Source organism: Euprymna scolopes, chromosome 30, assembly GCF_053919585.1.
Source record: "Euprymna scolopes isolate OS-2025 chromosome 30, ASM5391958v1, whole genome shotgun sequence".
Classification (NCBI taxonomy): domain Eukaryota; kingdom Metazoa; phylum Mollusca; class Cephalopoda; order Sepiida; family Sepiolidae; genus Euprymna; species Euprymna scolopes.
The window spans coordinates 54,121,115-54,139,150 of NC_136511.1; positions in this window are offsets into that span (position 1 = coordinate 54,121,115).

Sequence of the window (18,036 nt, forward strand, 5' to 3'; positions counted from 1 at the left end):
TGTCGTTGCAAAAATGTTGGGATACTTCTACCGCTCCAGTCGATATCTCACTGCCGATGCATTTCTCTATCTGTAACAACCGAGTACATCCTAAGATAGAGTACTGTTGCCACATCCGAGCCGAAACTGTTAGAAGCTGCTTATCCTGCCTTGACAGAGTTCAAAATAGACTTCGTAGCCTAGAAGGAGATGCGCTTTTTTCTTCACTATAACATTTTTCCCACGGAAGAAACATTGCGAGTCTGTCTTAACTATATCGTTATTTTTATGGCAAGTGCTCGTCTGAGCTCCAACTTATGATCTCCCCTTTACCAAAATTTCTCGAAAAACAATCGTGTTGCTGAAACCAACTATCAATAAGTTTCCCTACTCTTTATATGCGCCTAAACATGAACGTGGATTCCATGAACAAAGTTTCTTTCTTTAAACTGCACATCTGCAATATGGTGGTCTTCAAGTCCAACGTAAACAAGTTTTCGATAATTCGTCCTCCTAAGTAATCCAATTTACCAAATTTCCACTACTAACGATTACTACGATATTGTCCCATTGGCTAGTGTACACTCATTAACCTTTATTCTCAAGTGGCCTCCGGGTCTTGCTAATTGATGACTCCTTTGTAAAACGTATCTTATATTGTACATGGACGTGTTTCAATTCTTGCTATTCTACACATCTCTGCACGATAACTTGTAAACAAAATAAGAGAACACGTATATGTACAATATAACACATGCATATATATATACACGCATATATATATATGTGTGTGTGTGTGTGTTTATAAAGATATATAAAAGCTAAAAAATATGTATCTGTTTAAAAGCGTGATTTATCTCGCTGACTTGATTGATCATAAAGTCAGGGTGGAGATTTTAGATTGATAATCGATCAATAGCAAGACAGGTGCACATTATTTCTATTTTTGCTTGAAACAATACTTAATTTAAAAATGGGTCTGGTTTTAGGTTCGTATTCGTATCGAACTGGAAAAGCGATCAATTTAATCAAGTACACATACACATACACACACACACACATTGGTTTTGAACTTAAATAGATTCTTTATTTTTGACTAGCGGGGGTACCCGGCGTTGCCCGAGTGTTTGTTTCCGGGACGGGGGAGGGAGTTTTAAAAAATATTATGGTAGGTAAGTAGAAAGGATCAAACCCGGAGTCATGAGTAAAAGTAGGAAAATAAAGTGTGAAAAAAAAAACATCTGCAACATTAACAGTTCGGCCACCAAGAAAAGTCCATTCCAGTTGTTTAGGAAAAAAAAAAAAAACGACTACGGTAGGTCGGCGCGAACGTGAAAATATAATGTGAATTGTCCAGCACGCTAACCACTACGCCACAGAGCACTGCAGCTTAGTTTAGTGATTTTAAATAACTTCACATGAAAGAACTACGAAGCCAAACCGGTGTTCTCTTCTTAACTGTTCCTTGTGAACGATCTCCAAACGGTGTTAAGTGGTGGCAGGGGGAGGAGGAATTTATTAGAGAGAAAATATTTTACCACTTCCATTGATCTTAACCGATTTTGGCCGTGACTTCTCAGCAGAAAAAGTATAGAAATCTAAGATTATCGAGGATTGTGAGAAATAATAAGCCTATAACACACCTCAGATATTGTTCTGCCGTTTGTGCATATTATATTTGCATGAAATATCTTGATTTTTAATCCTATTAATGTCAAAATCAGACGATAAAAAATGAGTTCATTTTATTTATATAGAGATAGAGATTATATTTCTCTGTAATTTTAACACAATCTGATTAAGACATTGAGGAATATTTTTTTATAAAAAATGTAAAATTCAACTAATCTTTATTTATGAAAATAATGTCTTTTAAATTTTTTCCATTTCCAGTTTCGCATATTTGTGCTTTTTCCAAAACACTATTCTCGTCAGATTGCAGAATCTCTGGATTACGATTAAACTCCCTTATTTCGTCCCTGATGTTTTTCTTCAATTCTTGCAATTTGGTGTTTGTTAACAGACGCTTTCTTAAAGATATACCCACAACAAAAAGTCGGGACCAGTCAAGTCTGGGGAATGTGGTAGCAATTTGACATTGCCATAGCAAGAGATAATGTTGTTGCCTAAGTATTGCCTGAGAAGCTGCATGGTGTACCTCGCCGTATGTGCTGTTGCTCCATATTTTAAAACCAAAATCCGGGCCTATTTGGAATTTGCGAGCGCAGGAAATCGGTAATCATAGTTCGGTATCTCTCTCCAGTAACATTGACAGCATTTTCATTTTGATCTTCAAAAAATAAGGTTTAATAATATTCTTCTCATTTACTGCATACTATACAGTGCACTTTATGGAATGCAACTGCTTTTGATGAATTGCCTTTGGATTTTCAGGGCCCATAAGTCTGTAATTTTATTTGCTAACAAATCCATTCAAATGAAAATAGGCTTTATCTGACATAATAATATTTTGCAGAAAATTGGGGTAATTTCGGACAATTTCTTGAATTTGAACTGCATATTGAACACTTGTTTGAAAATCTTCAAGCTTCAAGTGTGTAACAAGCTGTACTTTATAAGGAAAGAGTTTTTAAACTGTGAAGAATGTTGCATTGTGAGCTTCGAAATATCCCAGTTTTGTGGAACGTCGTCGATTCGTGTTTCAGGATGATGTTCCACGCTCTCTCGCACTCTTTCCCTATTTCGTTTGTGATGACGTTTCGAGGTCTGCCGCTCGCGGAAGATCAAGTACAGCTCCTTGGTCTTCAAATCGGTACACAATGTTTGGAATTGTGTTGTGACTTGGGCTATATCTCGCATGAAAATGCCCTCGATAAGCTCTTGGAGTCAAAAAAATTTACCCCTCATTTTGGTAAAACAATTTTACAACTTTCGTACGTTGTTCAATGCTATATTCATCCATAATTAATTTTTAAAATATTATCTGTAAAATATCTGAAATAGAGAAAAAATATTCAAAGATTTTCAACCTTTCAGTGACTTTCGGAGACCATATATATATATATATATATATATATATATATATATATATATATATATATATATATATATATATATAACTACTTCATTTACTCACATAAAATTAATATACGAAAGTATAGATTTATGCGTAAACTTTAAGTATTTACTTCAGAAGTGCTCAATACGTAGGTAGAGCTAGTTAGTAATTTATAAAATATATATGGCGATTAAGCTACACTGAATATTCGGCGTTTCATCCCCTCTAGGATTCGTCAGGCTTATGCGCGAATTCTGTGGTTGTTTATTGTTTTTATATGGTCCTCTTCTGTTGAGGGTTTTAGTTAGCCAATCAGCTTTCTAGTATCCACCGCGCCCCTTCCTATCAGCCAATGGGCATGCATTTTATCGAACAAAGGATCTTTTTAAAAACTAGTTTAGTGGTTTAAGGCAGACATTTCTTTCTTTTATATATATATATATATAAATATACATATGTGTACATACATATATGCACATATATATACACATATATATATATATATACATACATATATGTGTGATCGTTTATGTATATTCCTGTTTATACATTGTAGCTTAATCGCCATATATATTTGATAAAGAATATTTTTTGTATAGTTTTAAAGGTTAAAAACTTCAAAGGCTATATATATATATATATATATATATATATATATATATATATATATATATATATATGTGTGTGTGTGTGTGTGTATGTGTGTGTGTGTGTGTGTTCTTTTTTTAAGTAATCAAATAGAGCGCTGTAAAAGTGTGGGTAAATATTTCCATAAAACATTGTAGTTGTAATTAACCATTGGAACTTATCTCGTTTTGATTGTTGAAAATTCGATCCCTTGTTTAAAGCAGGCATCAGTCTACATACGTTGAAAATTCAGTTGAATGATCTGATGGATTTCCGGTCGTTTAAACACAACTGACTGTCTTAACGTTTTCTTATATTTGACATTTATAAAAATTAATTTCCCTTAATTCTTGTGGCGGTTGATAATGGCTTAGAGGTAACGTTCTAGCAAACGCAGTCAAAGATGGTTGTGTAGCTTCCCACACTGATGATTGCTAATGCATGAAACACTTATGTCTGCAGGTATAAAATAATTATTTATAAAAAGTATATATATATATATATATATATATATATATATATATATATATATAATGAATAAATAATAAAAGTCTATATTCCAGATTTAATGATGTTGACCATTTTTCAATTTATTCATTTAATTCAGTTAACAATTACAATACTTGACAGTATCTGTTTCGTAGCACAAAATCAATCAATTATTCATCTAATAAAACATTTCCTATATTTTTACGTTTTGTACATCGATATCGATTAATTATAAAGCAATTTAAAAATATAGGGTGTCCCAATAAAATGTATACACTCTTTAAATTATCTCAACTTGCAACATGATTGCGCTATGCCACGTTCCCAAGAGATGTTTACGAATAAAAAATGTCACTTTCAGCAGTATGGAGCACTTCCCCACTATCATCGTTTTTTTTTTTTTTACACAGTGATCAACACTTATCAAGGCCCGGAAGCCACTCAGGGATAAGGGTTATTGCAAGTACATTACGTTAGTGTGGAGATTTGATGAAGTGTTTAATTAAGGGGGCGGTTCATTAGGAATTTGTTAACATTGGACTTGAAGACACCCAAGTTGTAGTCCGGTGGGAAGCAGGCAGACGGAACAGAGTTCCACAGGTATGCAGTTCTAAGAAAGAAGCTTTGTTCATGGAATCCGCGTTTTGATTTAGGCACACATATAGAGTGGGGGATATTTTTCACAGTGGATTCAGTTAGACGGGTGTTTATCGTGAAAAATTGGCGAGGGGGGACCAGAGATTGGAGTTCAGACGAGCACCTGCCATGGAAATAACGATAAAACAAGGATAGGCTCGCAACGTCTCTTCTGTGGGAGAGGGGTTGCAGCGTGACGTAAGAGCATATCTTGATAGTTACCTGCGTAGGTAGGACAAAGAGGAAGTATCGAGTACTGTCCACGTTCACAAGATTCGGCCCCCTCCCCATAGATTTTCTCTTTTGGGGGTGGGGTGGGTCACATGTTAAACACAGGGTTCACACCACAAAACGAGCTACAATGAATGAGTTGAAAGCAACCATTGAAAGGAGATGTGTCAACATACCAATTGGACTTATTAGGAACGTTTTCGATTTAATCGGTGAGTGTTGTCTGATGTTAAATTTTCTTTCTTATAACAATGTTGGTTTTATGGTAATTTTAAGAGTGTATACATTTTATTGAGACACTCTGTATATAAAAATTGCTACTCATGCAGAATGATAACCATGCCATAGTCAGAATGTTCTTGGCAGTTTACATAAAAGGCCAGAAGGTGCCCAAACGCTGAGTCAATAAAATCACAATGAACTTGGATGTCTTCAAGTCCAATATGAACAAATTTCTGATGAACAGCCTCCTTAAGTAAGACATTTAATCAAATCTCAAACACTAACGATTACTACGATACCATCCCATACACGCAATAACCCTTATCCCCGAGTGGATTCCGGGCCTTGATAAGTGGTGACCTCCATGTAAAAAAAAGCAATGTCCTTTAAAAACGTGTAGTCTCTACAATTGGTTTAATAGAAAAATATATAAATATTTCTTTCACATAAACCAATTAAAAATTCTATTTGCTATTCCAAAATTAAATTTATTCATGACCAATAACTGTTTGAGATTTTTTTTCTTTTGTTAACAATTAAAATAATTTGTTTCCTACTAGCGATGGGGTGCATAGCGTTGCCCGGGCGTAAAATACGCTTAAATATGATATTTTAATGTGCCCAGATTTCGTATATATTATTGTAAGGTCGTGATTTTAAAAAGTATGTGGCTACCCTCAGTTAGAATCGAAACTGTAGCATTCAAAGCTGGTGACGTTACAACTGTATCAACATTACACGCATATAAACTGATTAAAAATAACAAATAAAATAAATTAAGATGAATGTGCAAAATGTATAACAATTTTGTTAATTTTGACCTTTTTTGACCCCTTAAAAACTATTATAACTGGCTAAAGACCCATAAAAGAACGGTCTATAAAAATCCAATTATTTGAAGCCTGCGACTTTTAGTTTCGAAGGAGATAGAGTTTGAAAATATGGAGACAGACATATATATATATATATATATATATATATTAGATTTACTAAATGTGCAATATTTGCACGAAAAAACAAATTCGTTCTGTACCTTCCGGCATTTTACGTTAACTGGCAGGAAATTTCCGATAATAGTACAGTCGTTATTCAGTATAAGTATTAACAATTTCTGCGTTGTTGACCTATATTTTTTGCATTTTTATATCTTGCAGAGGCTTCTTCATTTGAGCCAGTGAAATCGAAATAGTCAGCGCCGTTTGAGAAATATTTAGTTGCTAGCATTATTGCATTGGAAGCAAACTATTAAAACATCAATTAAAACATAAATTGAAAAACTATTCTTGATTGCTAGCTTTTCTTTGTTATTAAAATAATAGAAATATTTATTCAATAATCAGCGTTATTTAATTGATTTGACATTTACAGTTTCGTAAAGATTGCTCGATAATTTTCCAATGTATTTTCTTCGTAACAACAAAAAAAGAATATTATTTTAATTTTTTTAATTTCCATTTTTTCATTGAATTATCTTCGTAAGAACAGAAATAATTTATTTTCTATTTTCTACATTTTCAGAGGTTTGTGCAAAGTCAAACACCACGAAACCTTTGTCCGGCACTTTCTGGCGTTTTGCGTTAACCGCATAGAATTTTACGATGCTAGCACGGTCTTATTCGGTATAAGTCTCAATAATTTCTATTTCGGTTATCTGTATTTTTGGTATTTGCACATTTTTCAGATTCTTTTTTCATGTGAGAAAACAACGGTTAGTTATTAATGACAATTAAAAAACGATTAGCTATTAATGACAATTAAAAACGATTAGTTATTAATGATAATTAAAAACGATTAATTATTGATTATTAAAAACGATTAGTTAAGCGATATTGAAAACGCCTTTAGTGACTTCATCGCCACAAGAACGCAAAATTTTTCGTTTCTGGCGTAAATAAACATTTTTGCATTGACAAAAATGTGTTGATTCCAATGGTGTTTGTTTCGTTCAATAGAATTTTGTTTGCGCCGAAATATACACATCTGAAAAAAAATAAATAAATAAAAAACCCAAGAACTTTCTTGGTAACCTGATACTTTTACTCTAAATTTTATTGTAAGAACTGCATAAATGTGTAAATAAATGGCTAAAATAAAAAATTTAATTTTTTAGATAATTAAATACAGTGGTCGGGGCTGGGAACAGAGTAAATGTATGTGTTCGAGGATCTTCTAGAATATAAATCTCACTTGTCTGTTTAATGTATGTATGTATGTATGTATGTATGTATGTATGTATTTTGGGGTGGAGAGGGCTCCTGTAAGCCGGGATGAAGACAATCCCTTTAGGAGAAGCAAATCTCTGATTTAAAAACCATAAAGCAGGAGACCACTACCCGCATTAGTCTGCAGTATGACTTGTTGCTGGCTATCTTGCTCTTGCTTGTTGCTGGATGTCAACATTTTGAACCGAGAAAGTGATTTAGCTGTCGTACAAAGCAAAAACTCTGTAATATCATCAGGTATAGATACTCCCTCAGGCATTCGTCTATAAAAAATAGTCCTGTGGCGAAGGTTGTGATGTGTGTAGGCCTGAAATGCTTGAAGCATGTTGTAAAATGTTTTTTTATTTTTATTTTTTTTTATTACATTTTCACCCCAAACAAGGCAAATTGCCACTTTGGTGTAGGGGGCTACTATCCGGGCAACAACGACTGGGGTACTATGTAGGGATGTGGGCAGCAATATGTCGGTTCACGTTACACTTGAACTTCTACACGTCAGTACTGTTGGGGAAGCAGGGACCTGGAATGGAATTCGAGAGTCTAGCGGTTCTGGGGAAGAAACTATTGGAGTAAAAAGATCTTTTACATCTAGGGATCTCTACAGTGTGGGGGTGGAATTTAGGAGCCTGTCGGGTTTGTCGAGGGTGCTCACGTTGTGGGGGCACAAGTGATTGCAGTTCGTCAGAGCATTCACCACTAAAATACTTGTAGAAAAGGCAGAGGGATGCAACATTTCGTCGATGGGACAGAGGCTGAAGCTTAGATGCCAGTTCAGGGCCTATCAGGTTTGCGACTCTCTTTTGAACCTTGTTAAGGAGCGAGAGATTAGTAGCAGATGCACCAGCCCAGATGTGGCAGAAATACTCCATACATGGGCGAATGGTGACCTTATAGAGGTACAGGATACTTGCGGGTGTTAGTAGTTTTCTAGCACGGTAAAGAGAGCCCACCTTTCTTGCAGCGACCCTGGCAATGCCTTTAATATAATTGTTCCAACTCATGTTTCCTGTGAACGTTAGGCCAAGGAGTTTGAAAGATGGACTCTCAGATAAAGAGTCGCTGGCCATTGCTATGGGTGGTAGAGAGGGTTTCTTGTAATTATTGAATGAAACTAGTTTAGTCTTGGCAGCATTGAACGCGACCAACCACTTTTGTCCCCATTCCACTACAGATTGGAGGTCTTCCTCTAGTGTTTCTACCATTTCTTTAGAAATGTGTTCATTCGTCTTCCTGTCGTTCCTGCCATAGAGTGTAGTGTCAGCAGCATATATACCCATCTCAGAGGCAATTTTGTCGGGGAGGTCATTTATGAATATCAGGAACAATAGAGGTCCAAGGATAGAACCTTGGGGCACCCCCGCATTTATATCATATTGTTTAGATGTACGACCGTCGAGGACAATCTGGATTTTTCTCTTGTCCAAGAAGGATTTAATTATGTTAAGTATTCTACCAGTGATACCGTATGATCTGATTTTCCTGAGGAGACCCTCATGCCATACCCTGTCAAAAGCCCTAGATATATCTAGAGCTACCGCTCTGCCCTCCCCCGCTTTGTCCAGTGAATGGTATATACGTTCAGAGATCACAGTGGGGATGTCTGCTGTGGAACGGGCTTGTCTAAATCCATATTGTTTGTCAGTCAGTAGTTTAGCATCTGTAAGATTATGGACTAGAGCATGGTTAATTATGGTCTCAAATATTTTGGCAAAAAGTGGGAGGAGGCTAATGGGGCGATAATTTGATGGGTCTGTCCTTTCGCCAGAATTCTTGAATACTGGTACAACAGAAGCAGTTTTCCAACAGCCCGGAAAGCAAGCTTCATTAAGGCATTTGTTGTAGAGTTTGGAGAGAACTGGAGCTACTTCGGCTGAGCACTTTTTTAATAGCACAGCTGGGATAAGATCGGGTCCACATGCTTTTGAAGTGTCAAGGTTTTTTATGATAGCATGCACCTGAGCAGGGGTGGTGTTCAGATCGTCTAGCGTGGCGTCTGTCCGCATAGGAAAGTCAGGTAGGAGGTGGTTGGAAGGGTCCAGTATGGAGTTTGAGGCAAACCGACTGGCAAGCATGTTAGCCTTGTCGGTTGCTGAGGATACAACTTCGTGATTGTTGGTTAGTGGGGGAATTGTGGATTGCCCATTATTTACTACACTGTTGTAGATTTTCCAGAAGTCTCGAGTTCCTAGTTTTTGTGCTTCGATGCGTTTTTTAGTGGTTTCCGTAAATTCTCTCTTATCTGTGGCTATTTCTTTCTTAATGTTATTTCTAGCTTCTATGTACTTCAGTCTGTTTGAACTGGACTTATGTCGGTTAAACCTACGGTATGCATGCTGCTTTTGAGCAATGCCAGTTGCACAAGTCGACGTAAACCATTGGGGAGAGTGGGGCTTGCTATAGAATTTCCGCATGGGAACATGCGCTTCGATTGCAGTTTGGAACCAGTCAGTGGTCTCGTTTGCACATTGTTCAGCAGGGAGAGAGAAAATATTTCTCCATGGGGCATCTCTAATTTTGACTCCTAATGGGGGTATGAGACGAATGGCTCGCCAATCATTTTTATAACCAACGACTGTGCTAAAAAACCAATGAACACGTTTCAAAATTATTATAAAAATTGTCGACTTTTGGATTCAATCAGTTCGCCGTTAACTACGCCACGGACTGCATTTGATACTTGGCCGCCATCTTGGTTACTGATCTGAACTACGCCGCCATCTTTGTTAAACACAATGTCTCAGAACTTAACAGGTTATGGGCACAGTCACCGTCTTTTCTTTGATGGATCGGAATCTAAATTCAAATTGTGGCAGGTAAAATTTCTGGGATATCTAAGGATTCGAAAACTACACAAAGTCATACAATCTCCAGAAGAGAATCCAAACGACCCCGAATTTCTCGAAAAGAACACGACTGTTTTTGCAGAACTGATTCAATGTTTAGACGATAGAAGTCTGTCTCTGATTATAAGAGACGCATGATGGAAGGAAAGCATTGAACATATTAAGAGAACATTATTTATCAAAAGGGAAACCGAAAATAATATCCCAATATACAGAATTAACGTCTCTGAAACGTAACGAGGATGAAATGATTACCAACTACGTTATAAGGGCACAAACAACCGGCAATGCCTTAAAACTCTCAGGTGAAATAATAAGCGAAAGCTTGTTGATATCAATGACCCTCAAGGGACTTCAAACCGATTTTAAACCATTTACAACTGTTATAACTCAGAAAGGCAAACCCATAAATTTCAGCGAATTTAATGTGGCATTGCGCAGTTACGAAGAGACTAATCGTATGCTCGTGGACTCCAGCAATATTATGAAGTTCAAAAATGCTTCTCGAAAACAGACACCACCAAATTACGCACCTCACCGCAACGTATTCTCCAAAAGTAATTTTCCCAAGAAAAAGAATAAAATTATCTGCTATAATTGTGGACGACCCAACCACAAAAGTTTTTAATGTCGATATAAACGCTCTAAAATGGACTCCGTAAAAAACGTTGAGAACATACATTTCTATTCACATGTAACTTTGACAATACCACAAACGGTAAAAATCTCCTTGTAGATTGTGGTGATACAGCGCACGTTACCACCAAGGAATCTGATTTTATTAATTTTGATTCAAACTTTAATCCTTAAAGTCATTTTGTCGAACTTGCCGACGGTAGTCAAATAAATGATATAGTCTTGAAAAGAGGCGATGCTAAAATATATCTAAAAAATAATAAAGGTGAAATCTGTAACTGTATTTAAAAAAATGCTCTGTCCATACCTACATTTAAGCCAGACATATTTTCCGTGCAGGCTGCCATTAAACAAGGCGCGAATATACAATTTGGCCAAAATACATCCAAATTGATATGCCCCAATGGAACTGTATTTGACATTAAAGAATATGGCCGACTATATCATTTAAAAAGTATGGTTACCTCAAAAACTGCCTGTCACGACTTGGAAACCTGGCATAAAATTCTAGGATGCTGCAATACAGCTGATATTAAAAAAATTACCAAATATAGTTGAAGGCATGAAAATAATACCTTCAGACGATCTCCCAAATTGTGATGTGTGTGCACAGGGGAAAATGACAAAAGATGTAAGCCGAACACCAGACAAAAAAGCTACGAAAATTCTCTCACTTGTGCATTGTGACTTAGCAGGTCCGATCAGCCCGATGGGGAGAAATAATCTAAGGTACGTTTTGAACTTTATTGATAGTTTTTACGGTTTAATTATGGTTTATTTTCTAAAAAAACAAATCCGACACTATCCTCGCCACTAAGAAATATTTAGCTGATGTTGCCCCGTACAGTTCAGTAAAATGTATTCGCCCAGATAATGAGACTGAATTTACTAGTAAAGACTTTGAACTTCTATTAGTTAACCACCGTATAAAACACGAGAAATCAGTGCCGTATTCCCCCTTCCAAAATGGCACCACTGAAAGGGCATGGCGAACACTTTTTGAGATGACAAGAAGCCTACTTATCGAATCGAAATTAGCGCATAGTTTATAGACGTACGCTTTAATGGCAGCAGCATATATCAGAAATAGATCGTTCAATAAAAGGCCAGGAAAAACGCCTTATGAAGCATTTATCGGTGTAAAACTTAAAATTAACAGAATGCATCTATTTGGTTCTGATTGTTTTGCATTTATAGAAACACCAGTAAACTAAATACTAAAAGCGAAAAAGGTACTTTCGTAGGTTACGATAAAAATAGCCCGGCATACTTAATCTACTTCCCAACTCAAAATGCTAGAAAAAGGGTTAGATGTGTAAAATTCAATGATACATTAAATTTTAAAAAATGGCGATCCAGTGGATGAAAAACGTGAAATATTACTTAGCATCTTAATCGATCACAATGAAAATATTAATAACGACGATAATTACAGTAGAACTTCTGACGAAAATATTAACCAGACACGTTGATATCCAATAAGGGAGCGAAAAAGGCCAGACTTCTTACAAATTGAAAAGATACAAGATTACGCCGTGGATTACTGTTATTCGTTGAACAGCGCACCGGAAAGTTATAATGAGGCGATTAATTCAGCAAATCACCAAGAATTGAAAGCCTTATCTGAAAATAACACATACGAAATAGTGGCAAAACCAACAGATAAAAATATACTTTCTTCGCGCTGGGGGTTTTTCCAAAAAAATCACAGCTTCTGGCAGTGAAACTTTTAAAGCAAGATTTGTGGCAAAAGGTTATTCATAAATTTCTGGAGTAGAATATTTTGCAACATTTTCACCAACGACAAATTTAACGACTATTAGAATTGTATTACAACTTGCCGCTCAATACAATTTAAAATACATCAAATGGATGTAAAAAATGCTTATTTAAATGCTCCGATTGACTGTGAAATCTACATTTACCCTCCAGAGGGATTTAAAATGAAAAATAAAAATTGGGTGTGGAAATTAAATAAATCGTTATATGGACTAAAACAAAGTGCACACACTTGGAATTAAACACCCCATAATTATTTAATAGAACAGGAATTCAAACAATGTCCCGTAGATAATTGATCTGCCATCATTATATGTATCTATATATATATATATATGTATGTATGTGTCTGTATGCTAAAATATGTACATGTGTATGTATATGTATGTATATCTATGTGTGTATATATATGTAGGTGTGTATTTATATTTGTGTGTATGTATATACGCATATATATGTTTGTATGTACGTATGTGTATATATGTATATATGTGTTTATGTGTATATGTGCACATATATGTGTATATGTGTATGTATGCATGTGTGTATGTATGCATATATATATGCATGTGTATGTATGCATATATATATGTATGTGTATCTGTGCATGTATGTGTGTGTGTATGAATGCATATATATGTATGTGTATGTATATGTTGGTAATTGTATGTATATATATATGTGCATATGTGTACGTATATGTATTTGTATATGTATGTATATGTGTGTGTATGTGTACATGTGTATTTATGTATATGTATATGTATGTATATGTGTACGTATGCATGTGTGTATATATATGTATGTATGTGTATTATGCATTGTGCATGTATATATGTATATATGTGCGAATGTTTATAGATATTTATGTGTGTATGTGTATATATGTATGTATGCATGTATATATTTATATGTATGTATGCCAATAACCGTTATGTACGTTTGCACGTGTATATGTATATGTATGTATATGTATAGGTATATATGTGTATTTTTTATTTTTGCATTTTTTTTATTCAAAGCTTCTTTAGACTATATATACAAAGAGGTCACCACTTATCAAGGCCCGGAGGTGATTCAAAGATAAAGGTTAATGAGTGCACTGTAGTCAATGGGACCATGTCGTTGTAATCGTTAGTAGTGGAAATTTAGTAAGTTTGATTACTAAAGAAAACGGCTCATCTAGAACTTGCTTACGTTGAATTTGAAGACGACCATATTGTAGTCAGCAGGAAAGCAGGCAAACGGAAGTGAGTTCCACATACGTGAAGTTTTAAGAAAGAAGTCTTTTTCATGGAATCTATGTTTAAAAATCAGAAATTTATATTTAATCTTCTATTGAAAGTTTCAGTTAATTTTTGTTTTCTTTCAAGCGACCTACAAAATTAAATTTATAAGCACATTTGGTTTTAATTTATAAAGCTGTGTTTTTATATACATTTTTCTTTTAACAGTTGCTAAATAATTTTCCTGGCAAAAACTTGCAATTAAATTACATTTTCTTTTCAAAGTTGCCTTCGATACGTATAAAAACCAAGTTATATTAATACTACAAGGTGGTTTCAATAAGTTTCCAGACTTTTTGTACAAGCATTTAAAATTGTTGTAGAATCTTGAAAATTCGGTATGTTATTGCTATACATCTTATGAGATGACTGACCAATTTTTATGATTTTAGGTTCAAATGAACAGCTAGAGCAAGAATTGGAATACACCCTACTAAAGTTTGATTGTCGAAGCTGGTGAATTTCAAAAATGCAATTGGGGCACGTGAGAACACTTTGGAGCGCCGATATGAAATAAAATTCTGTTTTAAAATTGGAAAAAAAAATGCTACAAAAATGTATGGAATGCTTCAGACTGCTAATCGACTACTTTGTATTTGTCGACCTTCAGTTTTTGAGTGGAATAAGAGATTCAAAAGAAGGTAGGGAGTCTGTGAGTGATCATGAGAAATAAGAGGAGTAAGGAAGTCAGAACACCAGAGTTGATTGGCCAAATAAAGAATTTAATGAATAAGGACCATCTATAGAGACAATAAGTGCACAGTGTGGTAATTGTACACACAATTATTCGTGTGAAATTGAACATGCAGAAGATTGTCCCAATGGTGCTCGGAGAGATCAGACTATTTGACCAAGATTGGGATCAGACTATTTGACCAAGATTGAGATCAGACTATTTGACCAATATTGAGATCAGACTATTTGACCAAGATTGAGATCAGACTATTTGACCAAGATTGGGATCAGGCTATTTGACCAAGATTGAGATCACACTATTTCACCAAGATTGGGATCAGACTATTTGACCAAGATTGGGATCAGACTATTTGACCAAGATTGGGATCAGACTATTTGACCAAGATTGGGATCAGACTATTTAACCAAGATTGGGATCAGACTATTTGACCAATATTGAGATCAGACTATTTGACCAAGATTGGGATCAGACTATTTGACCAAGATTGGGATCAGACTATTTAACCAAGATTGAGATCAGACTATTTAACCAATATTGAGATCAGACTATTTGACCAATATTGGGATAAGACTATTTGACCAAGATTGGGATCAGACTATTTAACCAAGATTGGGATCAGACTATTTGACCAATATTGAGATCAGACTATTTGACCAAGATTGGGATCAGACTATTTGACCAATATTGAGATCAGACTATTTGACCAAGATTGGGATCAGACTATTTAACCAAGATTGGGATTAGACTATTTGACCAATATTGAGATCAGACTATTTGACCAAGATTGGGATCAGACTATTTGACCAAGATTGAGATCAGACTATTTAACCAATATTGAGATCAGACTATTTGACCAATATTGGGATCAAACTATTTGACCAAGATTGGGATCAGACTATTTAACCAAGATTGGGATCAGACCATTTGACCAATATTGAGATCAGACTATTTGACCAAGATTGGGATCAGACTATTTGACCAAAATTGAGATCAGACTATTTAACCAAGATTGGGATCAGACTATTTGACCAAGATTGGGATAAGACTATTTGATCAAGATTGGGATCAGACTATTTGACCAATATTGAGATCAGACTATTTGACCAAGATTGGGATCAGACTATTTGACCAAGATTGGGATCAGACTATTTGACCAAGATTGAGATCAGACTATTTGACCAAGATTGGGATCAGACTATTTGACCAATATTGAGATCAGACTATTTGACCAAGATTGGGATCAGACTATTTGACCAAGATTGGGATCAGACTATTTGACCAAGATTGGGATCAGACTATTTGACCAAAATTGGGATCAGACTATTTGACCAAGATTGGGATCAGACTATTTGACCAATATTGAGATCAGACTATTTGACCAAGATTGGGATCAGACTATTTGACCAAGATTGGGATCAGACTATTTGACCAAGATTGGGATCAGACTATTTAACCAAGATTGGGATCAGACTATTTAACCAAGATTGGGATCAGACTATTTGACCAATATTGAGATCAGACTATTTGACCAAGATTGGGATCAGACTATTTGACCAAGATTGGGATCAGACTATTTGACCAATATTGAGATCAGACTATTTGACCAAGATTGGGATCAGACTATTTGGCCAAGATTGGGATCAGACTATTTGACCAATATTGGGATCAGACTATTTGACCAAGATTGGGATCAGACTATTTGACCAAGATTGGGATCAGACTATTTGACCAAGATTGGGATCAAGACAGTTCCTCACCCTTCCTATGGTCCAGACCTTGCTCCCCGTGACTTTGATTATGCCCCAAGTTCAAAGAAAACCTGAGAGGCTGTCGTTATGAGACAACCGAGGGGATGAAAGAGGCTGTGGTGAGGGTCATTGACATGATCATACAAGAGGACTTGCAGTAGTTGTTGAAATCATAAAACAAGTGCATTGCAGCTGGAGGAGATTACTTCAAAGTGGATTAGAGTTTCATGTGTTTACTTTGCATAAAATGCCCATACGAAATACCTTTTTGAAGACACCTCGTATTATTGCTTTCGGTTGGGATTGCAAATATGCAATTGCAGTTTTAAGGTCGCACTGACTAAATAGCGAGGGACACGGAGGAAAATTATATTGAACTTTAAAAAATTTTATCTCGAAGGCTTTGTAGCGATCAATTAATTATACAGCATTTTGTTGTATTCTATACCTTTTATATATTTTTTGTACCAAACTATTAATTTGGATAAACAGCAATACCATCTCCTTGGGAATGACGTCACAGATTCCAGCGTGAAAATTCTTCCTTTTCGAATTCAGCCGGCACCCAAACTGGACGTAGTGTTCCAGCTTGCGGTTGGAGAGTATTCGCAAAGTACTTCCTGCCTGAAAAAAAATACTCTGCGTGAACCAACATAGAGGACGAAGAGAATGTTGGAATCAACCTGTGAACAATTTTATTAATGAAGCATTGGTGTGTGCGTTAGAAAGGCTTTATTCAAGGAATTTTTTAGCTTTTAAATTGGCGAATGTTGTTTAATACGTCGAGAATTGTGAGTATTTCTAATTGTATTTATTACAAGCAGTTGTAACCAGTATTGTATTAAAGGTAGAGTTAAATTCATTTAAAAAAAATGAAAGAAATAAAACGGAAAGAAATTGAGACATGCGCATATGAGTATTATGCTTTTTTTCTTAAATGGTTCACTTTTTGTAAGTAAAAAATAAAATACTCCAGCTGAGATTGAAACCAAAATATAAAAACAGTGATTTAATTGAAAGTTGAAATCGCTTTAAAATCTTTTCAAAATATAACATCTGTTCTTGAGACGTGTTTTAAAATTAATTAGTGTCATTGTTCACATTTGAAGTAAGCGTAACACCGCGTTGTATGGCGTGATTAAATTTTTCAAAGAATGTTGTTTTCTTAATGAAAAAAAAACGACCAAAACTAGAACAAATAAAAGAAAACTGAAGTTTGATCTCTTCCTTTCAAGTTGAATAGTAAAAAAAGCAATTGTGGTTGATATAAATAAATAAATAAATAAATAAACAAACAAATGTCGGCAATGACGTCTGCAGCAATTAAAATCTTGCAATCCTTTTTTGTTGTAAATGTATTAAATATTAACAGGTCAACGCCAAAGGTCGACGATTATATGTTCGTTATAATTTATGTAAAAAAAAAAAGATAGAATCTTATCTTATTTATTTGCGGACAATTATCCTCATCTTTTATAGTTGTTGTTTCACGACGTTAAACAACTATAAAAGATGAGGGACCTTTTCTCTTCCTTGCAACCTCTGTCTCACAGAAAATATGTTGCTAGTTTGTCTCTGTTTATTATTATTTTCATGGCAAGTGTTCGACTGAGCTTCGATCT